The 24,264-nt window shown below is 43.7% G+C and overlaps 1 protein-coding gene across 1 annotated transcript in view; it reads left to right on the forward strand.

The window, feature by feature from the left end:
• The window catches only part of USP34 (ubiquitin specific peptidase 34), a gene marked incomplete in the record, with an annotated part of 5,849,982 nt that overhangs the window by 2,082,278 nt on the left and 3,743,440 nt on the right, over positions 1–24,264 (forward strand).

A 24,264-nucleotide genomic window follows, 5' to 3' on the forward strand; every position in this document is an offset into this window, starting at 1 on the left:
TGTCAATTCAAAATTATTGGACGCACCACTGAACAAAGGCAGTCTGTTTGGCACCAAAGCAGAAGAGGTTTTAAAAAGATGGAAGAAAAAGCTAAGTCTATGCAGACAGTTAAAGACTTTTTGTAAGTCCAGCCTCCAAGATTCAGTAGGCATTGCCCCTCAAAACATTGGTCCTTTCCAGCCCCCTCAAGACCACCTCAGACTAGACCTAGGGGAAGCAGACCCCCCCAGACAGCAGTCTCAGGGTATGGAGAGATTTAAGCAATGGAGTACCTCCACTTCTAAAACAGGGAGTGCTAAGCCACCCCCCCCTTATGGAAAGATTTCACAATGACTTCTCAACTCCACCTCTCACCTCTGCCCATCTACTTGTGCCCCTAGTAGGAAAAAAACTGGGCCTCCATTACCAACGATCGATGGGTCCTCAACATAGTGTCCCAGGGGTACAAATTTTATTCCCACATGCTGCCAACCCCAAAAGGGTTCCCAGGACTTCCTCCAAACCAGTGGGCAGAGGCACAAAACCAAGTTCATTCCCCTGCTCTCCATGAGGGCAATTCAGCCTGTTCTGCAGAATAGATAGGCCAAAATGTCTATTCCAGACTTTTTCTGGTACCCAGAAAAGAGGGCACCTGGTGCCTAATCTTAGATCTATCCATTCTAAACACCTTCCTGGTGGTGCCAAAATTCAAAATGCTCATCCTACAGCAGCTTCTCCCTGTGCTGTCCAAAGATGCCTGGTTAGCCACCCTAGACCTAAAAGAGGCCTAGCTGCACATCCCAATCAGAGACTCTTGCAGGAAATATCTACGTTTCAGGGCAGGATCTGTACATTATCAGTTCTCAGCACTTATATTTGGCTTAGCCACTGCTCCCAGAGTTTTCACAAAATGCCTGCCTCCAGCCATTGCTTTTTGCAGAGAAAGAAATATTCAAATTTACCCCTACTTGGCCGACTGTCTGATTCAGGCAGACAGGAAAAGCTGTTGCAGCACCTGCCATTTGTAAAGGACCTACTAATCTCACTGGGGTACACTATAAACTAAAAGAAATTCAAACTAGTCCCCAGTCAAAAAATTGTAAAGGACCTACTAATCTCACTGGGGTACACTATAAACTAAAAGAAATTCAAACTAGTCCCCAGTCAAAAAATTGTATTCCTGGCAGCAAGCCTGGACACAACATCCCAGATGGCATTCCTTACTCCAGAAAAACAAGCCTATCTGACAGGCTACTTCTCTCAACTGGCCACCAGAATCCAGTTATCCGCAAGGAAAATCCTGCAAGCTCTAGGGTTCATGGCCTCCTTCATTGTACTAATTCCATATGTCAGACTGCATATGAGGAAACTTCAGTGTACTTAAGCCTTTGGAGTCAACATTCTCAGGGCCTAGAAACTATTATACCTATGATACCTTGTTTATGGAAAGATTTTCTTTGGTGGGCAGTAGCATGGAACCCCAACAAGGGACTTCCCTTTTCACAACCCCACACCACCCAGACCCTAACCACAGATGCATCAGACTACGCCTGGGGTGCACACCTGGATGGCAGGTGCATTCAGGGCCACTGGAGCCCAACTCAAATTCATCTGCATATCAACCAAAAAGAGTTGCTAGCTGTTCAGTACACTCTGACAGCTTTCAGATCCCTACTCTCTCCGGGGCCTCTACTAATCAAAACCGACAACACCACAGTGATGTGGTATATCAACAAGCAGGGGGGAGAACCCACTCTGCAGGCTAGCCCATGACCCTTAGGAGCACAGCCTCAGCCATACATATTCACCTGCTAGCACAATTCCTGCCAGGCAACCAAAACTCTCTGGCAGGCAACTTAAGCAGAAATCTCCTAGACCCACACACATGGCAATTAAACCACAACATCTTCAGCCTTGTGACCCAGAAATGGGGTACCTCGAAGGTTGACCTGTTTGCCTCCTCCAACATCCATCATCTCAGCAAATTCTGCATCAGGGAACCTCACAGTAAGGCCTGGAAAGTGGATGCCGTATCCTTCTAGTGGGTAAACCTCTCAATCTATGCATTTCCCCCTCTACAGCTTCTTACAAGAGTATTACTCACAATAAGGGAGGGAAAGACCAAGGGCAATCCTGAATGCCCCAGACTGGGCATGCCAACACTGGTACCCACTGCTGTGAAGTCTATCACCGTTGCCTCCATGGCAGCTCCCTCAGATTCCAACTCTCCTAACTCAGCAGGAGGTAGAGTTCTTGCATCCACAATTGCAGGCCCTGAACCTGGCAGCCTGGCTTATTCCTTGACTTCTCCTCCAGTGGCCAGCCTAAGCAAGCAGGTCCAGGACATTATACTTGAAGCCAATCGACCCAGCATTAGAAAATCCTGTGCTGACAAGTGGAAAAGGTATTGTTCCTGGATCCAGACTAAAGGAGCTGACCCAGCACAAGCCCTCCTTACTTCTCATCCTGGATTACCTAGTAGACCTACTCCACAGGGCCTACCCTTCTCTTCCATTAAAATCCATGCCTCTGCAATCTCTGCACATTACAGCACTGAGCCACCTCTCTTTTCATACCCTCTCATCAAGCAATTCCTTAGAGGGGCTAATAACTTAAGACCACCAAGAAGAGCCCCTACCCCTGCTTGGGACCTAAACTTTGTGTTGGAAAAGCTCACACTACCCCCCTTTGAGCCTGCAGCTTCAGCTTAGTTAAAATTCCTCTGTTAGAAAACAGTCTTGCTTCTGGCCATCACTTCTGATAGAAGAGTGTCTGAGCTACAAGCACTTATAGCTGTGGAACCCTTCATTTTTCATGCTGACAGGGTCTCCCTCAGGACTGGCATAATGGTTAAGGTGTTTACCTTACAGACACAAGATGCGGGGTTTGATTCTCACATGGAGCAACTGGCTTGGCTTAAAATGGCCCAGAAGGGCAGTTAGCCTAGTACTACTCTGTGAGGCTGAACCTGAAAGGTCTTTACCCTGTTTGGGTAGTACAACCACCACAGGTTTCCCCCGGGGATCACTCCAGTGGCTCTACTCGACAGAGGCACTGGAAACTAAGGTCAGGTGGCACGTTGCCAGGGTAATCCTATGGGCTAGGCTTGTAAAGGCTCCATGGCCATTAGCCTAGTACACACCTATGAACCTAACCCAACTTTCATGCCTAAAGGGGTGTCCAGTCTGTTCATTTGCCTACCTTTTTCCCTAAACCTCAAAATAAGGGGGGAAAGGATCCTGCGCTCTTTAGATGTGCACAGACAGCTCAGATTCTACCTGGATAGGACTAAGCCATTTAGGAAATCTGACCACTTACTAGTTAGCTTTGCACCAGGAGCAGAGGGCTGGGCCATATCAAAACAAACCATTTCCAAATGGATAGCACACTGTATTAATTTCTACAAATACCATGGGAAACCACTCCCGCAGGGGGTCAGAACACATTCCGCTAGGGCAACTTCAACCTCTGCAGCCTTTCTCAGAGTGGTCCCTACCAGGGACATCCTGGAAGCTGCAACATGGAGTTCTGTTCATACATTCACCCAGCATTGCTACCTGCCTATCTTTTCCAAATCCAGGACAAGCATTGCAATCACGGTCCTGCAGGGCATACTAGCCAGTCCCAACTCTTCTTGACTGCCTCCACCTGTTCTTCAGCTTTGGGAATCAACCCAAGTGTGATGACTGCAACAGTGAAACACGAAGAATATATTACAGTTGTGTACACTTATCATAAATGTAGATGTTCGAGTGTATTCATTGTTGCAGTCCTCGTTTCCTACTCTCCACCCCCCTTGTCCTCTCTCTCTCTTCCTCACTCTTTGCAGGGTTATTGGTATTTACTTTCTACTGGTCGTGTTATTCCCACCTTAACTTAGCTCCCTGTTTGGGGGCTCCTGACATTTGGGGCAAGAAAAACTTATGTAATGGTGTCTGTTGCCTGTTTTTATACCACTGATGACCTGACTTCAGTCCTGGAGTGACAGCAACCGATGCAGAAATATTAAGGCTCAGGTATTTGGGCTGAATGAGGGCTACCCCTGGCAGCATAACCCAAGTGTGATGACTGCAACAGTGAATACACTTGAACATCTACATTTATGGTAAGTGTACACAACTATACTTTTCCAAAGTTCCTCCCTTTCCCCACCTTACCATAAAGTAAGTTGGAGGCCCACAAGAAACAACCAAGGACAAGTGGTCTTAAATTTCAGAAATACAAAAAAGTTTCTAGGTTTATCCCTAGTACCAAGCAGTCGGAAGCATTTGCTGCAGCTTCTTTTGGAAGAATGCCTTTTACAGGGGAGCTGTGGAAAGGCCTCCTTTTGAAGAGCATAGAGAATGATTGTAGTCAAGATTTTTCTGAGTTCTAAAAAAAAGGGGGGGGTGGAGTTTGAAGACTTTATCCCCAGTACCAAGCAGTCGGAAGCATTTGCTGCAGCCTCTTTTGGAAGAATGCCTTCCACAGGGGAGCAGTGGAAAGGCCCCCTTTTGAAGAGAGTAGAGAATTATTGTAGTCAAGATTTTTCTGAGTTCTAAAAAAAGGGGGGGGGTGGAGTTTGAAGACTAGTTTTAGATGTGTCCATCCTAAGCAAAGACCACATCCTGCCATTGTTCAAGATGATAGCCCTACAAGCTCTTCTACTTTGCCTGTCCCCACCTCCAATATTCTGATGGTTGCCATGGATTTAAGGGATGCCTACTTCACATTGTCATCCATAGGGATCATAGATGCTTCCTGTAGTTTGTGATGGGGGGCTGCCACTATCTGTTCACATCCTTACCCTTTGATTTGCTTTTTCTTCAAGAGTATTTGCAAAATGCCTTGCTCTAGTAAGTTCAGTTGTTGAACCAAAAAGGGGGAGGTGAGTGCACTTCGTTTATCTAAATGACTGACTTCTTCAGGTGTCCACTCAGAAAAGTTTAAAAGAGGCCCTGAATTTCACCTTCAAATGTTGTCTTTAAGACATAGCTCAAGCACTCTTCAATGGTAGTCTTCCTTGGGGGTAACCAGACTCCACTCTGCAGGAGTGCATTTTAACTCCTGGGGGGAAAAGTGGCTTTCCTTTTACTTTTGATAAGTCTCACAAGACATTTGCCTCAGCCAAAGTACTTGCTGTTCCTTTGGTATGTGACATCCACCACTTGCATAGTTTTTGTGCAAGATTGTACATGAAGCTATAGTGGCAACTTTGGGGGGGGGCTTAGTGGAGGCATTGCCCGCCACTGTATGCCATCTTATTTAGCTTTTGCCCTTTTCAGGCAGGTGCTGTTGTGGGTGATAATTTAGAGCCACTTAAGTTAAGGGATGCTTGTCAAGCAGTTACTCCACAGTGAGACTCTTACCATGAATGCCTCAGAATTAGTTTGATAGGCTTGCTTAAGAGATCTCTAAGTCCAGAGCAAGTGGAATGATAGCTTGAGGAGGAAGCACATCAGTGTCAAGGAGGTAATGCCAGTATCCCTGGCTGTAACTGTTTTGAAACCAACTTTCTAGTGTATTCCCTCAGACCCACCAGACCGGTTAGAACCGTTTCCCCCTAGTGCTCCATCACATGCCAGAAATAAGGGGTCATAGAACCAGTACCTGCGATACACAAAGGCAAAAGATTTTACTCCAATATTTTATTACCCCAAAAAAAAAAAAAAAAAAAAAAAAAAGTCCTGGGGACCCATATATTTGGCCTTTCTAAACACTATTGTAAAAGCTCCAAAAATTCAAAACATTCACCTTCAGTTGGACCTAGCATTGCTTCTAGACCACTGTCTTATGGTGATGACTGTAGATCTCAAGGATGCGTATCATATTCCCATTGCTCCCAATCTATGAAAAATTTTGTGATTTGCTTTGTCTGGCATATATTTTAAGTTTTCTGCATTACCTTTTGGGCTGTGTACTGTACCTTGAGTGTTTACAAAGTGTCCAGCAGCAGTGGATGCCTTTTGCAGGACTTTATGCATCCACATTTTTCCTTATTTAGACAACTTGCTGATTTGTGCAAATTTGGTATCCAAGTGCTTGTAGTCCTTAGACAAAGGCATACCTCCTTTCCCATTTGTGCTTCAAATTGAACTCCTTCCTCATACCCTCTCCCTGACTTTTTTTCGTGGAGTGTTGGAAAAACATAGTAAAAAAGATGCTCTTTCTGCCAATTGTGACTTTTCAAGACATTTTCTTGGGTTTTTCTCTCTCTTAGATGTGGCCTCAGCAATAGAGTTCCTCAGAATTCTAGGCCTCATGGCATTAGTGATCTCATGATACCTCTAGCCAGTCTACCCATGAGAAAAATTCAGTAGTACTTGAATTTTCACTCTAGCTCCTTTGTCCCTCTGGTTTCCAGGTACTGGTACAAGGATTATTGCAACAGGAGCTGTAGTGTTGGAATGATCAACTCTTTCTCTCTGAATCCAGAGCCCATTCCTCTCATCAGATCCCAGTCCAGTCTGCCCAGAGGACTGTTCAGATTTGGCATGGGGAGCAGTGTCCATGGAAGTTCAAGTGCAAGGCTTGTTGGGTCTTCAAAACATTTCAAAACACAGACGTGTAAAAGAGATGTTGGCAGGGATTCATGCCTTAAATGTTCTTTGCTGCTTATAGACACATCTAGTGGTCACAGACACTACTGTAGTGTGCTCAGTGAACAAGCAAGGGGGTGCAAAGGCTTTACCCTCTCTGCTGGTCCGTAATGATAGCCTGGAAGCTGGCTCTTCAACATTATCTTAAGTTGTCAGGCCTCATGAATTTCCATCAAAGCAAAACAGTGGCAAACAGACTAAGGAGATCCTGGACAGACCCTCATGAATGGAAGTTACATGTAGAGGTCTTCCAAGACGTGATTCAGATGTAGGGAACACATCAAGTTGAATTACTTGCCTCCTTTCAGAACAGACAACTGAAAAAAAAATTCTGTTCAAGACAGCCTTGTAGCCATGCTTGGAAGATGGTCACTGCATCTTTGCCATTGTCAGATATGTACCTGTATGCATTTCCACCCTTTCCAGTGATTCTCAGGATACTTGTAAAGATTATGAAATAATTCATAGAATTTTGTGGTAACCCCCCTTTTGGCCCAGGCAATGGTTCTTCTCTCCTTTAGTGCAGTTGCCAAGGTCAATTACCACAAGCTTCATTACAAACTGGATTTACTCATACAACATCAGCGGTGAAATGGTATACCCCAGCTGATAGCAATTGCTGTCTGGCAGCCTGGATGATTCTGTTTTTATACCTTTAGGGAGGAGTTCATGATGATGTGCAGCAGGTATTTGAGTCAAACCTCCAACTAGAAAATCTTAAGTTTCAAGTGAAAGATTTTTTGTAGGTGGTGTCTAGCCAATAACAGAGGTCACAAAAGGATTTTGACCACTCTAGTTTTGAAATATTTGAGTGAGCTTCTTGGACATGGTTTGTTATGTGCTTCTGTCAAAGTGCATCTTGCAGCCATCTCAGCTTGTCTGCCATGGATCCCTGTCTCTCATCTCTCCCTGTTGTCAAACAGTTTATGAAATGAGTGTGGCACAAAACCCCCTCAAAAACAAATTCCTGCTCCCTGGGGTCTCATGTTTGTTCTTGAAAAATTTGCCATACATCCTTTTGAACCTGCCTGTCAGGCTGATTTATAGTTCCTTTCCTTACAAGACTGTTTTCCTTATTACACTGACATGTGTCTGTGACCTCCAAGTTATTGTGGGCCAATCTGAAGTGTGTTTTCTTGAGGACAAGGTAGTGTTACACACTAAATAAAAACGTAGAAAATACGAACATACCAGAGCTGAAGACAATATCATAAAAATCAAACGTTTAATGCATAAGAGAGAGCGCTTTCACGATCAAGGCAGCTGATCGCTTCTTCAGATTCAATTATCACCAAATAACTCAGTAAATGTAAACAAAATGTATCAATCCAAAGCTGAAACAAATTATTCAATTAACTCAGTACATTTGTTAAAGGGCTAGTATAAAAACTACTAACACCAATGGCATATATAAACAATTAATTTAAAAACACAATATATCACCATAATACTTTATATCCACTCCTTTAATTTAATGTTTCAAAAACCTAGCTTTAAGAAAAGGTTTACGGGACAGCGTACTATTTATCCCTGGGGCTCTCTCTGCATGCAGTTGCAGAATCCACCTCTGCTCTGCTGCCTCGGTCTTATAATGTCCCCACCTCTAATACTTTGTTGTATAATCTCAAGCACTAAAAAAATAAAAACATGTTGAGGGCCTTTATCTCTAATATGTCTAGCTAAAGCACTTGTTTCTTTCACATTAGCTATATCCCTAATGTGTTCTAGAATTCGTTCTTTAATACTCCTGTTAGTTTTACCTACATAGAAAACATAACATTCTTTGCAGAAACAAAGATATATTACATGTTGTGTTTTGCAATCTGCATAAAAATCAAAGTTAATAGAGAAGTTATTACTAGGGTGTGTAAATACACTATTAGTGTGTATGTATATATATATATATATATATATATATATATATATATATATATATATATTTACATGCCATACAATGCCTATATGGGAATGTTCCAACCCTTTAGGAAGATATATGTTCCTTCTTACTATTTAGTGGTTTATAACAGAGTTGTCTTTTCAAAGATCTATTGTTTTTAAAACAAAATTGTGGTCTAGCTTCTATTATTCCATCTAATTCTTCTATAGATTTTAAAATATTCCAATTCTTTTCTAAAATACGACCAAATACACTGGTGTCACTTGAATATGTAATAGGGAACCTCACTTTCTGTATGGTCTCGGTGGGTACATTGCAACCTTCTGCTCCATCAGAGAAGAAGGGTTTACATTTGGAGCTTTTCTCCCCAGGACTCCACTGAAAATGGGTCAATTCGGCCTAGTGGACTTCCCCGGTAATCAAATTGCAAATAAAATAAATAATTTGTCATTTCGTGCTTGAAACATTTCTTCAGTACTAAAATTAATCTTTTCTTTGTACCCCCTGGCTATAAATTCTTCTTTAAGCAGGCTAGTGGCTTGATTTTAATTCATTGTGTGTATTATGTAATCTACCGATCCTCGTAAATTGTCCCTTCACAGCATTCCTACTCGTATGTCTGGGATGCATGCTAGTTCTGTGTAGAATGTTATTCCTTCTACTTGGTTTCCTATACAGCTTAGTAACCAATTCTGTGATCCCTTTTTTACTTATAGTTGTATCTAAAAAATTGATAGATTCTGAAGAAGAATCAAAAGTAAATTTTAGGAAATCAGTGGTATTATGTAGATATTCAATAAACAACATAAGTCTACTGCTCATGTCCCCCCCATAAAAAGAAAATATCGTCCACAAAGAGTGCATACCAAATGATGTTATTAACCAATTCATTTCCTTGTAATACATATTCCATCTCCCATGATACAAGCGCATGGTTGACGTAGCTATTGGCATAGGCTGTGCCCATGGCTACGTCAACCTTTTGCAGATAGAAGTTGTCACTGAAAACAAACACATTATTCTCAAGTATAATCTCAAGTAAACTGCATATCAAATTTATCTTGGTGTGGGTGTATATCCTTCTAGCATTCAGTAACTCGTGTACCTTCTCTGTACCCCATGTATTAGGTATCACTAAGAATAATGAAGCAATATCCGTTGTAACAAAAATGTAGCCATCATTAGTCATTTTTGTTCCATCATAGGGAGACTTCAAAAACGATTTTGTATCTCTAATTACAATTTTGCAGTTTTCCAATACTGGATGTAACAACTTCTCTACAAGAATAGATGATGCTTCTGTGCACCATCCCTTGCTAGAGACAATGGGTCTCATAGGTTGTTCAGTCATGTTTTTATGTACTTTAGGTAATCCGTACATCATAGGTATTATAGGGTATTCTACCTGAAAATAATCAAGTAATTCTTCAGAAATCTCCTGAGATGCATATAAATCAAAAATATACACTGACACACTGTGATAGCTTTAACTTGTATATTAGAGATTTGTGTATAAGTCACTATATCATTAAGAAGTATCATCATTTGTTGTAGGTAAATAGTCTTATCCATAACCACAATGCTACCACCTTTATCTGCGGGTTTAATCTCAATGCTCGACATTTCTTTAAGTTGTTTCAAAGCTTCACTTTCTGTTCTTTCTAAATTATAGAACAGAGCAGATGTTCATCGTGCATACAGCTGCAGTAATCACAGATGGGTTTTCAGCCGTCAGGCGGTCCCTCGGTCGGCCGAATTCCAAAGTCTTGGTCCGGCGTCGGTTGTCGTCGCTTACTCTTCTGACGTCAGTAAGGCCAGAGTATATAAGACATAGCCGACGCCATGTTCTTAAGTCTTTTTTGCTGCGCGGTGCCCGAAGCAGAAGCAGTTCGCAAGTGCCGGTCGGCCAGCTCCTGAATCACGAAAAAATTGGAACCGAAGTCTTCTTTAAAGCTAAGTACCCCGTTGGGGAAACTTTTCTTGCCTCAGACCGATGTCAGAAAAAGTTAATAATTGTATTTCTTGTGGGAAGCAAATACCGCATAAGGATTTCCATTCCCGTTGCATACCTTGTTTGGGCCCAGACCACGATGTCTCGGGCTGTCGCTTTTGCGCTACCTTCAATAAACGCACTATCAAGCGTCGGGCGGAGTTCGCCCAACACTACTTTGGTAAAGCTTTTGATTATAAGATGTCGTCGGACACTCCGACTACCGTTTTGTCCAAAAAACGCAAGGAAAAGGACCGACATGTGAGACCCGCGGTCCCCGCCGACACCACGCCAAAACAGGCTACACGTGGTCCGGTTCTCAGCGAGACGCCTTTGCAGTCCCTGACTACCGATGACACTCCTTTGGCGGTGTTCTCTGTACCCGAGACCGCTGGGTCCTCGGCCCTTTCCCAGACTACAACCGAAGCCCCTGCTAATGTCGAGCCTACTAATGTGGACAGGTCCACCTCCACCCATGGTGTATTTAGGCCCTCATCTTCTTTTTCAATAAAGGCTTTTACTAAATCCAAAGCAGCCAGGCATCCCACGAGGCCTGTTCCACAGGGCCCCTCTCCTGGACCCATGCCTAAGAAACAGATGCTTAAAATGGCTGAGGATTTAATTACTCTTATCAGAGGTTCTCAGCCCCCTCCTGACAAGAGACCCAGAGTGGAGGAAGAATCTCCCTCTTCTGATCAGGGATCCATTTTATCAGAACATTCTGATGCAGAGGAACACTCTTACTCCCCTTTTGAGGATTCGGATGCAGAACAGTCCATTCCTTCTGTATCCCCTCCTGAGGATTTTTCTTTTGGGGAAACCTTGCACACTTTGAGGGAACACTTCCATTGGGAAGGCCAAGACTTTTCAGATTCCAAGAAAAGACTTAGGGAATTTCTTTGGTTACCTCAGCACAGACCTCTGGCTATACTCCCTGTTTTGGATGTACTGGATGATGTCTAGTCGGAGGCTTGCCTTAACCCTGATTCTCTGCCTCCTGCACCAGTAAAACCTGATAGGTATTACAGAGTAGCCAGCTCTCACCAATTTCTCTACAAAGGCCATAATGCTGACCCTGAAACCATTTCACAAGGCCCCAAGGGATTAAAGGCCTCCACTGCCAAGAATCCACTCCCTGCAGAAAGGGAATCCAGATCTCTAGAAAGGTGGGGTAAAAAGGTATATACCTCGGCCACCCTAGCCATGAGGGCCTTAAATTGTCAGTTTCATATGCTTAAATATCAACAGTTCCTGTTATCACAATTAAGGAACAAAATGTCTCAACCTGAACAACCAGATTTAAAAGAGTTACAGGATATGATGTATAGTGCAGAGCAAGTGGGTAAGCACACTTTACAATGTGGTTATGATGCCCTAGAGGCTTCCAGTAGAGCGGCTGCTACAGGATCAGTCATTTGCAGACATGCCTGGCTTAGGGAACAAAATTTACCTGATCATGTGAAAGCTAAACTTCTTGATGCTCCTTTACAAAAGGATGTGCTGTTTGGTACTAATGCTGAGGAGATATTACGGAAAATGGAAGGAAAAAGCCAAATCTATGCAAACTGTCAAAGCTTTCTTACAGGTCCAACCACCACGTTTTAGCAGAAATTGGCCTTCAAAAAACTGGTCCTTTCCAGCCACTGACAAGCCCCAAAGAGGTAGATACAGACGCACAAGGGGCAGAGGGCAATCACAAGGATCATATAGAGGCAGACAATGGCAATCTCCAGCACCAAGAGGTGGTGAAGACAGTGCACAACAATACAGGAAGCAAACCCAATGACTCCCTCATTTCCATGCCAAGCAAGTCTCAGCTGACAGCACCTTTGGGAGGGAAACTAGCATTATTTGCAAGCAATTGGCATATTGTCACAACAGACAAATGGATAATGGACATTATAAACAGAGGCTACAAATTTCAATTTCACACTCTTCCAAAATGAGAGGCATGCCAAACCTGCCACAAAATCAAAGGGCAGAGGCACAACTGCAAATTTCAAAGCTCCTAAACATGAGAGCTATACAAAAGGTACCTACACACCAACAAGGTCAAGGTTTTATTCAAGACTTTTCTGGTACCAAGAAAAGGAACCGACTGGAGACCCATTTTGGACTTATCCATCCTAAACACATTCCTACTCGTGCCAAAATTCAAGATGCTCACATTACAGCAACTTCTTCCCATGCTGGGCAAGGAGTTTTGGCTGGTAACATTGGACCTCAAGGAGGCATACCTGCATGTCCCAATCAGACAAAGCTGCAGAAGATACCTTAGATTTCTTGCAGGTTCAATCCACTATCAATTCTCTGCATTGCCCTTTGGCTTATCTACTGCCCAGAGTATTCACAAAGTGCCTGGCATCAGTGATTGCCTACTGCAGACTTCAAGGGATACAAATTTACCCTTATCTGGACGACTGCCTGATCCAAGCGGACAGCAACGATACTACTGGAACATCTGGCATATGTGACACGGTTACTGCTTTCTCTGGGATATACCATCAACAAGGAGAAATCAAGACTAACACCATCTCAGAAAATAACCTTCCTGGGTGCCAACTTGGACACAAACACCCAGATGGCATATCTTACGCCAGAAAAACAAGGGCAACTATCTCAATACTTCAAAACACTAGCAAAAGTACCAGGCTTACTGCAAGGAAAATCCTGCAGGCTCTGGGATTCATGGCATCTTGCATTCTTCTAATCCCATGTGCAAAGCTGCATATGAGGAAACTTCATTGGTACCTAAAAAATCTATGGTCTCAACACAGTCACAGTTTGGAAGCAATTATACCAATAATTCCATGTTTGCAAAAGGAATTTCTATGGTGGGCCCAAGCATGTCAAGTAAACACAGGCCTTCCATTCTGCAAGCCTCAAGCAAAACAAGTCATAACCACAGACGCCTCAGATTATGCCTGGGGGGCGCACATGAAGGACAGGTGCATTCAGGGCATATGGTCCCAAAAGGAAAAGCACCTTCACATCAATCAAAAAGAAATGCTAGCAGTAATAAGTGCAATTACAGCTTTCAAGGACTTCCTGCATCCAGGACAATTACTGATAAGAACAGACAACACCACAGAAATGTGGTACATAAACAAGGAGGAACACATTCATACCCCTTGTGCAGACTAGCCATGACTCTTTGGAACTTGGCTCTGGAAAGACAAATCGAACTTCAAGCACAGTTCTTGCCAGGACTGGAAAACACACTGGCAGACACTCTAAGCAGAAATATGACAGATCCACACGAATGGAAGTTACATCCTCAGGTGTTTACAGAGATAATCCAAGCGTGGGGGAGGCCAGACATAGATCTTTTTGCCTCCCACAGGAACTATCAACTGAAAAAGTTTTGTTCAAGGACCTTTCATCCAAAGGCCTGGAAAGTGGAAGCCCTTTCATTCAGTTGGACAGCATGGACAGTTTATGCATTCCCACCTCTGCCCCTTCTGCCCCTTCTGCCCAAGGTGCTTTTGAAAGCAAGAACAGACAAACCGAGGATGATACTGATTGCTCCAAATTGGCCAAGGCAACACTGGTATCCACTCCTGAGGAGCCTAACACATACTCCTCCCTGGTCCCTGCCTCTAATGCCTCTCCTACTGACTCAGAACAGCTACAAAGCTCTTCACAGTCAGTTGAAAACACTCAACCTCGCTGCATGGAAAATTCCTTGACACCACAACAGTCCCTACTCTCCAAGGAGGTGCAGGATGTCATTTTGGAGGCCAGAAGACCATCTACTAGAAAAGCTTACTCCGCAAAATGGAAGCGGTTTTGCTGTTGGAATGAGAAAAGAGGCCAGGACCCTAGAAAATTGAACTTGCCTCAGGTTTTACAGTACCTAGCTGAACTGCTGAACAGTGGACTTTCATTTTCTTCCATAAAAATGCATGCCTCAGCCATTTCTGCAGAATTCAACACGGATCCTCCTTTATTCTCTCACCCACTCTTACGACAGTTCCTCAGAGGGGCTAAGAATATAAGACCTCCAAGGAAGCAACCAATACCAGCCTGGGACCTTAATTACATACTAGAAAAATTAACATTGCCTCCCTTTGAACCTGTTGCCTCAACAGATCTGCAACATTTGTCCTGGAAAACAGCTTTCCTTCTGGCCATCACTTCAGCTCGTAGCGTTTCTGAACTACAGGCCCTCATGGCGGTGCAGCCCTTCCTCATCTTCCATCAGGACAGGGTTTCCCTTCGTACCAATCCATCTTTTATGCCAAAAGTGGTGTCCAGGGTAGCCTTAAATCAAGCCATACACCTAACTACCTTTTATCCTAACCCTCAAAACAAAGGGGAGAGGCTGCTTCACACTTTAGACATCCATAGGCAGCTACGTTATTATTTGGACAGAACAAAGTCCTTCAGGAAATCACAACAACTTTTTGTGTCCTGTGCCGTAGGGGCTCAAGGGAAACCAGTTGCCAAACAGACCATTTCCAAGTGGATTGGCCACTGCATACAGTTTTGTTATTCCTATCATGGGAAATCTGTCCCTACTGGTATCAGATCTCACTCCACCAGGGCCACAGCCACCTCTACAGCCTTCCTCAGAGGCATTCCTACTAAGGATATTTTGGAGGCAGCCACTTGGAGTTCTGTACATACCTTCACAAAACACTACCACCTACCCTTATATTCCAGAACAAGAGCAGGCTTTGCCACTGCTGTTTTGCAGGACATTCTGGCTCAACCCAGTTCCTCATAGTACCTACCACCCTATGCATAGCTTTGGGACTCTACCCATCTGTGATTACTGCAGCTGTATGCACGATGAACATAGTACAGTTTTGTACCTACCATAAATGTAGATGTTCGAGTGCTAATACAGCTGCAGTACAGGTTTCCCTCCCTCCTTCCCCACTTGGTAAAGGCATGGGGCCTAACAACCTCTTCATACCACCTGACTGGGTTATCCTGCTATGTTTTATTTGCTTGCTTACACTGATTTTGCATTACATTGCATTGCTTGCATATGTAGATAAGCCTTATTTATGTATTGCCTTCCTTTTGTGGGCACCTGACATCTGGGTCCAGAAAGACTGAAGAACATGGCGTCGGCTGTGTCTTATATACTCTGGCCTTACTGACGTCAGAAGAGTAAGCGACGACAACCGACGCCGGACCAAGACTTTGGAATTCGGCCGACCGAGGGACCGCCTGACGGCTGAAAACCCATCTGTGATTACTGCAGCTGTATTAGCACTCAAACATCTACATTTATGGTAGGTACAAAACTGTACTTTCTTTTCTCATTAAAAACTTCTCTTACTTCTCTCTCACATACTGTTAAAAAAGTTTCAACAATCGGATGCATTTTAGGTATGTACAAACTAGGTTTCTTAAACTGCATAAACTGTGCAGCATTGTTTTTTTTTAACATAGTTTTCAGTGTCAATGTACGACCAGTCTCAAATCTTTTAAAATGTCTGTCATATCGGTTTACACTAATCCATTATTCATACCGTAAGTTGTTTCTGAATTTACGTTGAATCAAGCCATCAACTTCCTAGTGCTCTGTCCTGATTCAGAAAAGCAAGGGAGGAATATTTTGCATACCTTGGATGCACACAGCAGATCGGTTACTTCCTTGACAAAACAAAGCCGATTTGGAATGCTGATCAGCTGTTTGTCCCCTATACTGGGGTTAAGAAAGGTCAGCCTTTTCTGTAAGATAGCTACTGTTTGATGATTGTCCTTTGCTATTTTTTCTTTTACTCCCACCATGGTAAATGTCTTCTAGGCTAGGTTAAGACTCACTCAAATAGGGCCTTATCCTCTTAGAAGGCTTATTTGAAAGGGGTAGATTCTAGAAGAAGCAAAATGTTCCTCTGTTAATACCTTCACAAAGTACTACAGACTGGATTCCTTTTAAAGGTCCAGAGTAGGCTGTGCAAGGACCATTCTCCAGAGACTCTTGGATATTTAATCCTTTCATCTCCCAAGTAGGGTAAGCTTTGGGAATCTACCAAAAATGCCACTAAAGCAGTGGAAGTGGTGAACACTGTACAGTTGCATAAGTCCTACTTGCCTGTACCAGTAGATGTTCAAACTCTTCGCTGCCTCTGGGACTGTACACACCTCCCATCCTCCAAATTGTGTATAGTTGAGGTGTTTCAACCTCTGATTTGGTGATGGCTGTTGAATTTGATTTCTGTATGTATGGTGGTGTGATTGGCAGATAATTTACTCTTGCTAGATGGTTCTGGCTTCAGGTATTTTCCTCTCCTCCTTTGTGGAAACAAAACAGCGTGAACACTTATTTCCTGTAACAGCTGAAGGCTTCGTCCTCAAGATCTGCCCAGCCAATCAACTGTCACAAGGAGAGAGGGATGGGCGTCTGAATATTTGAAAGCTCGCCAGTACTGGGTTTACCTTGTCAGGTAAAAACAAAATGCCACTGACGTAGTGAGGAATTTGAGAATTTGCCATTTCAGGTATGTAGGACTTGGGCAACTGTACTTTCTTCCAGTTTCTGATAGCTGCAGATATACATGGGGAAGCCAGTTCCTCAGCAGTGCATCTCAGCAGATGTCTGCTGATCCCTCATGAGTGATCCTTCAGCTGGATGATGGTGATTTTTTTATTCCACTAATGGAGTGTGGCATCACTGCAGTCTGCTTGTCAACCCATCCATTAGGCCAGGGATTAACTTGTCCATGAGTGGCACCCTTATTTTCTATTGACCCTTCCCTCATTGTCCTTGATAATCAAAGTTCCTGTAAAAAGCATAAACCAAAAAAAAAATCAACTCATGTTGACCTTTTCAGTTTTGACTTCCCCCATCTGTCACCTTACCTCTTGAAGCCTTCCAGCAGCCTTCTGTCTTGTGCATCTGTAGTGTGTCATCCTGACCTTTTAGGCCTTTTATCACACCTCATGGTATTTCTACTTCCATTAATGGATGAGAGACTGTTGTTACCTGAACAAGGTGGTGAGTATTTTTTTTTTCCAGAGTGCAAATATCAGGAAAATGTGCCAAGATAAATAGATTCATTTTATGTGAGCATTGGAGTAATTTGTAGAGTCTGTTTTGACTCCAGTATCTGTTGTGCTTGTTCTGTGCTGCTAATATGTTTGAACTGGGCTAAGCATTTCATCTAAGGTTTATCTGTCATCAATATCCAGTCTCCATTTATGAGACCAAAACTTTGCTTTGCCTTCACTGAAGGTGTGAGGAAAGTTTTTGAGGGGAGACTTCCTCCTCAAACTTTCACTGCATCAACCCTATTCAACCTTTGTATCTTAGTTTTGACTGGAGCAGTTGACTTGCCCTTTCTTTGAAAACTTTGAAGACTGAGCTCAGATTGTGCAAGTTTTCATGTGGCTGTTAATTTTGCCAGGAATACTTCTGATCTTCAGGCATTTCACAAGAGTAGAGTAGTTATTTCCAGTAGTAGTTCCTTTGTGCCAAAGATAGCAGCTAAATTCAGCCTGAACCAGTCCTTAGCCTTTTGGTCTTCTTTCCAAATTAGTGTAAGCAAGTCCAGTGTCTTCTGCATTGCTCATACAGAGAACATACAGTTATAAAATGTGAAGTTGTTCTATCTCGCCATTCATTCTTACAGATGGGTTCGGAACCGGTGGTCTGCTCCGAGTCGGCCTACTACACAGCTCGAGGTCTTCAGACAGCTCGAAGCCAAGTACCTATCCCATGATGCACCTTGAGTTACCTCAGATCTAGTTTGCCGCTGCAATAGATTGGAGGTTTCCTAGCACAGCTTGGGCCAGTATATCTTTTTTTTCTAATAACTTGCTAAATTTGATATTTCTTACAATAGTGATAGTTTTTCATAGTTTTAACTTTGATAGCTTATTAATATATATTTCTTCTCCTTTTGGCCTTCATTTTTTTATAGACCTTTAATATTCCCTTCCCTTCTTTGGTGTGCCTTTATAATATTAGCATAGTTACAGCTTTGTAGTTTAAATAAGATTCTTTAAACTTTAGGCATGGTGTGTGTGAGTGCATTTGGATAGTTATAGTTACTTCACAGTTTTTCTTATACAGCCCATTTGTTGTTTAGGGCTTATTACTGTAGCTTAAGTTTACTAAAGTTGTGTGTGTGTGTGTGTGTGTGTGTGTGTGTGTGTGTGTGTGTGTGTGTGTGTGTGTGTATAGTCTCTTTGACACTACAGTCTGTTACTGTACAGTAGATTTTTTGATACTGTAGACTTTAATATGGCTAACAAGGAGAAAGACAAGTATCCTAAGTTTGGCTTTAAAAAGTGTCCAAAATGTGGACAAAAGATGTCTGTGACAGATAGTCACGTTAATTGTGTTTATTGTCTTGGAGCCTTGCACTTCCAAGAGAGCTTTTCCATGTGCCATTATTTTTCTTCCAGAGTTTTACACGAGAGAAAAAGAAAACTCATAGACAGAGGACTTCTAAAATCTTCATTTCAGGAAGCTTTGAGTGCCCAGGATAAATCTAGCCAGTCTCCCAAGGCTTCACAGTCTTCTAAGGCTTCTTCCACTGATTAGACAAAATCAAAAAAAAACATTGACGTGGGCTCCACAGCTTTCGGAGCCTGTCACCAGTCCTGGAACCAGTATCCAAAGTATTAAAGTCTCCCATACTCCAGTCATTACCACCCTCTGTTCATTCATCTCGGTCCCCGATCAGCCTGTGTGATTTGGATGTGGATCATGTGGTGCAGACGTTGTTATAGACACCGGCGTTTACTAAATTTTTATTGGCTCTGACCCATGTTGTTTCAGAACCTGAAGACTATTATGCCATTGACTTCTTTTACTCCTCCGAGCCATACTGGCCCTTCGGAGCCGGAGAAGTTGGACCTGATGATTGTTGAGCCTTCGGCGCCGTCTGCTCCAGTGTTATTGGTTCCATTTACTCGGACTTCCTCGGCGCCTATCGAGGAGTCTAGGAGCTGACACTCTCCGTTCGGGTCTGGGGAGGATAGTTGGACTGACCTGTCTGTTCTGACTTTGCCTCTCGGGGCCTCAGCTCGGATGAGTTCGGCTCCTACCCCTGGTTCAGAGCCCACTGTTCTGGTGCCAAAGGGATCGGTTGTTTCTTCAGACCCAGCGGTCCCTTCTCATTGGAGCAGAGGTGCCTTTGAAGCCATGAGGAGAGTGATGTCCCCCAAGACATCTACAACTTCAGGTCGAACTACCTCCTCCCCAAAAGCGCCCGTGTCCACTTCTGCCTCACAGATCCCTTTAAAGCGTAGAGACCCTGAGCCTCAGGAAGCCCCACTAGGTGGCCCCTGCTCTTCCGTGACCTCACCAGAAGTTCCTGCCGATGAGGTTCCCAGGAAGAGAATTTGCAAGAAGAAGCACCTATGCTTCCCGCAGGAGTATCTCACATCTGATACTGACTTAGATGAATCAGAATGGTCCCCACGACCCCCCCCTGAAGATATCTCATTTGCAGAGATATTAGAAATCCTTAAACACAGAGGGGTAGCAGGAAGTCAACCAACCCAACTGAAGATGAGTCTGTTCTCCTGAAGGCTTTCGGGTCTCAACCCTCCACCTCTTGGGTGTCTCCTTCCTTCGATGAGCTCATGGAGCTGGTCTCACAAAGGGCGTGGGAGTCTCCGGACACCATGGAGCCTGTCCCTGGGAGGCCAAATAAATTTATTTCTGCCCCTCAGGATAAGTCCTTTCTCACTAAGGGAGTGCCAGTTGATGCCATGATGGTGGTGGCAGCCACCAAAAAGGAAATGTCAGAAAATTCTTCCTCTATCCACCCTCCTAACAGAGATTCTAGGATCATGGATAGATACGGGAAGCGCATGTACAGTTCAGTGACTTTTGCCATGTGTTCACTGAACTCTCCCACACGTTTTACAAGACTGCAAAAGGACCTCCTAAAAGAGTTTGGAAATGCTCTTTCAGGGTACGGTAGCTGCAGGAGCTTCAGACAAAGTCGCCTCCCAGCTTGCTACCCTCATTTCCATAGTGAACTCGTCCATGCGTCTCATTTCGTATGCAGCTGATGGAATGAGTAGGGCAGCAGGTACAGGAATTCCTCTCAGGAGGCACTACTGGATGCGCTTGCATTCCTTCGCGGAGCCTTTTAAGTCATCCTTCGTCAACACCCCTTTTGATGGCTCATCCCTTTTCGGGCCCAAAGTTAAGGAAACTTTGATCAGGTGTGAGCAGGAAGGAAAGACTCTGTCGTCAGAGTCCGTTTTTCCACCCCTGCTAGACCCTACCCCAAGGGTCAAAAGGTAGGAAAGATGTGGTTCCGAAAAGCCCAAGGAGCCTTTCTAGACACGTGGTGAACCCCCCTCCAGGACAGAGGAGGGGGCAATAATGGAAGATGCCGCCCTCGTGGCAGAGGGGTGTACACAAAACCAGGGCTACAGAAACCAGTTCTTTGGGAAGCCCTACCAGCGCTCCTGAAAGGAGGCCTGACTATCCTGCTCTGGAGGCAGTCAGGGGTTGCTTATCTTTGTATCCATATGCCTGGCTCAAAATAAATGACAGCTAGGTGCAAAGTATAGTTTCCAGAGGATATTTCATTCCCCTCACCACTCCCCTTCCAATGACAACAAAAATCCCTGATGTTCCACCCAGTTACAGGAAACAAGCAACAGTAGAGCTCCAAACGTTGCTAAGAAAAAGTCATCTAACCAGTCCCAGCAGACCAGACAGGATCCGGAACATACTCAAGGTTCTTTTTAGTTCCAAAAAAGACAGGGGACTGGAGACCTATTTTGGACCTCAGCAGACTAAACAGATCTGTCAAGACATAGAAGTTCTGGATGGTCACGCTTCAGGTGATACTTCCCTTCTTAGGGAAAGGCAATTTGATTTGCGTGATAGATCTACAGGATGTGTACTACCATATAAAAATGACCAGACCATCCAGGAATCATTTGCTATTCCGGACAATCATTACCACTTTTGAGCCCTGCCCTTTGGTCTCACTACAGCCCCCAGAGTGTTCACCAAATGTATGGGAGTGGTCATGGCTCACCTGAGGCATTTAGGATTCCAGGTGTTTCCGTACTTAGACGATTGGCTCCTCACCGCCACCACCAGGCATCAGCTAATACAAGCCAGGGACACCACTCTTACTCTTTACAATCATCTGGGCATTACCATAAATTCAGAAAAATCTGCCTAGTCGCCATCGCAACATATTGTTTTTATCGGAGCAGAATTGGGCACCACCACCACCACTTTAAAACTTCCAGCCAAAAGAGTTTTACTACTTCGTCAGCAAGTCTAGAACATCATATCCAGACACAAGGCTACAGCATCAGAAGTGCTAAAGTTGTTTGGCATGATGACAGCTGCAATAATAGCGATACCGTTGGGTCGCATGCACATGTGGATTCTACAATAGCTGCTATTCACTCAGTGGTCTTATCAAGAGCTCCCAATGTCTCATCTCATAATTGTGACAAACACATGCAAAAAGGATCTTTGGTAGTGGTTGACCTCTCCAAGTAACGATAAGTCGTCCTTTTATCCTACCCTCACCAGTAGCCACAGTGACCACGAATGCTTTCCTGATAGGGTGGGGGCATTTTCAGGGAAGAACAGCCCAAGGCACATGGACCGAACAAGAGAGACATCTGCATATCAATGTCTTGGAGATGAGAGTGGTAGTTTTGGCGTTGCAGTACTTTCTGGACTCTCTCTCCCTCTGGAGACAATTGCAGTTCCGATGGACAACATGTCAGTGGTGTGGTACTTGAACAAACGAGTAGGAACCAGATCCTGTCCCCTTTGTCGCGAGGCCCTAAGAGTATGGCAGTGGGCTCCATCCACCCAGCTCTTTCTGATAGCAACGCACATCCCGGGGAAATCCAACATGATTGCTGACAAACTGGGCAGGGTAATTTTGTTGCCTCCCGAGTGGTCCCTCAAAGAGTGGAGAGAATTTTCTGCAGGTGGGGCCAGCCTTGCTGCGACATTTTTGCTTTCCACACGAACACAAAATGGAGAAGCTACTTTGCCCTGATTCCCCCTCCGGGAGATTCCCCAAGGGACGCACTTGTACACAATTGGCCTCCGGGTCTCCTCTATGCATTCCTACCAATTCCTTTGATACCCAAAGTATTACAGAAAGCAAAAGCCCTGGGATGGACCATCATTCTAATAGCTCCTCATTGGCCTCATCAGATTTGGTTCCCCTTCCGTTGACTTCATCTGTTGGAAGAGTCTTGGATTCTGGACCCAGTTCCAGACCTTCTGATGCATCCCTCTCTTCAGTCTCTAAAATTGACAGCTTGGCTGCTCCAATTCCCAACATAACCAGGTTCCATAACCTTTCAAACAAAATGCAGCATATTTTAATATCTTCTCATAAATCCTCTACTAGGAAGTTATACCTTAGCAAATGGAGGAGTTTTTCTATATGGGCTACTCAGAATAACATTGATCCCTACCAAGCCCCCATTTCCTCTATATTAGAATTTTTGGCTATGCTTTTCAATAAAGGAACTGCGGCAGCTGCAGTTAGGGTACAACTTGCCACCATCTCTAATTTTCACCTTGGCTTTGAAGGATTGATCATAATGTCCCACAAGCTATCCAAAGCCTTTCTCAAAGGGACCTTCCACCTCAGATCACCTGTGAAATCCACTTATACCCCATGGAACCTAAAATTTAGGCTTTCACGCATTATTCTCCCACCTTTCGAGCCAGCTTCCTCATGTGATTTGAAATTTTTGTCTTGAAAGACTATCTTTTTTAGTAGCCATTACGTCTGCCCTTAGAGTATCAGAGCTGCAGGCCTTGTCCATAAAGCTTCCATATTTGATTTTTCATGCTGACATTATCCCTGCGAACAAATCCTTCATTTTTACCTAAAGTTTGTACTTAAGCTAACCTTAACCAAATCATAGATTTACCAGTTTTCTTTCCCAAACACACCAACAACTTAGAGTATATGCTGCACAAGCTTGATGTTCATAGACTGTTCAGATTTTACCTGGGTAGAACAAGAGAGTTCAGAAAATCAGGACAACTTTTTGTTTCCTTTTCAGATTCTAGGAAAGGTATGCAAGTGGCAAAAACAACACTATCTAAATGGTTATCTGATTGCATCACCTTCAGTTATTCAGCAGCCAATTTACCTTTGCAACACAAATTTTAAGGCTCATTCTACTAGAGCAGTGTCCACATCCTCTGCTTTTTCTGCTAGGCTTCCTGTATACAACATTTGTGCAGCAGCCACTTGGTCAAGACCTCATGCCTTTATTGCTCATTACAAAGTTGATAAGGCCTCCAGGGGCAGGGCCTCCTTTGGTTCTACTGTCCTGAATAACATACTCCCGTGAACCACCCAAGAAAGATGGTGCTTGGGACACTACCCATCTGTAAGAATGAACGCCGAGATAGAACAACTTCACATAAAGAAGTTATGTACTCACCATAATGTTCCATGTGAGTTGTTCATCATTCTTACTTCCCACCCTCCTACCCCCTCCAGGGTTTTTCGAGGACCGAGGTACTAGTTTTATCCTGGTTGCTCAGTCTTTCTATGGGTTTTTTTCCTAAATAGTGATAGAATGGCAAATGGTATTGTTAGACGCAGCAAACAAGATCTGTGGTAACTCAGGCTGCATCATGAGATAGGGACTTGGCCTTGAGCTGTCTGAAGACCTTGAGCTTTGTGTAGACCGACTCGGAGCTGAGGATTGGCTCCAAACCCATCTGTAAGAATGAAGGCGAGATGAACAACTCACATGGAACGTTATGGTCAGTACATAACTTCTTTTTTCCTTGATCAGACTAAAAGGATTAAAAAATATCAGTAGCGTTTCATTTCCTTTCCAAATTTTTAAATTGATACAAAAGTTTCTAAAGGTA

This window comes from Protopterus annectens, chromosome 1.part0 (genome assembly GCF_019279795.1).
Source record: "Protopterus annectens isolate FY-2018-M chromosome 1.part0, PAN1.0, whole genome shotgun sequence".
Classification (NCBI taxonomy): Eukaryota; Metazoa; Chordata; order Ceratodontiformes; family Protopteridae; genus Protopterus; species Protopterus annectens.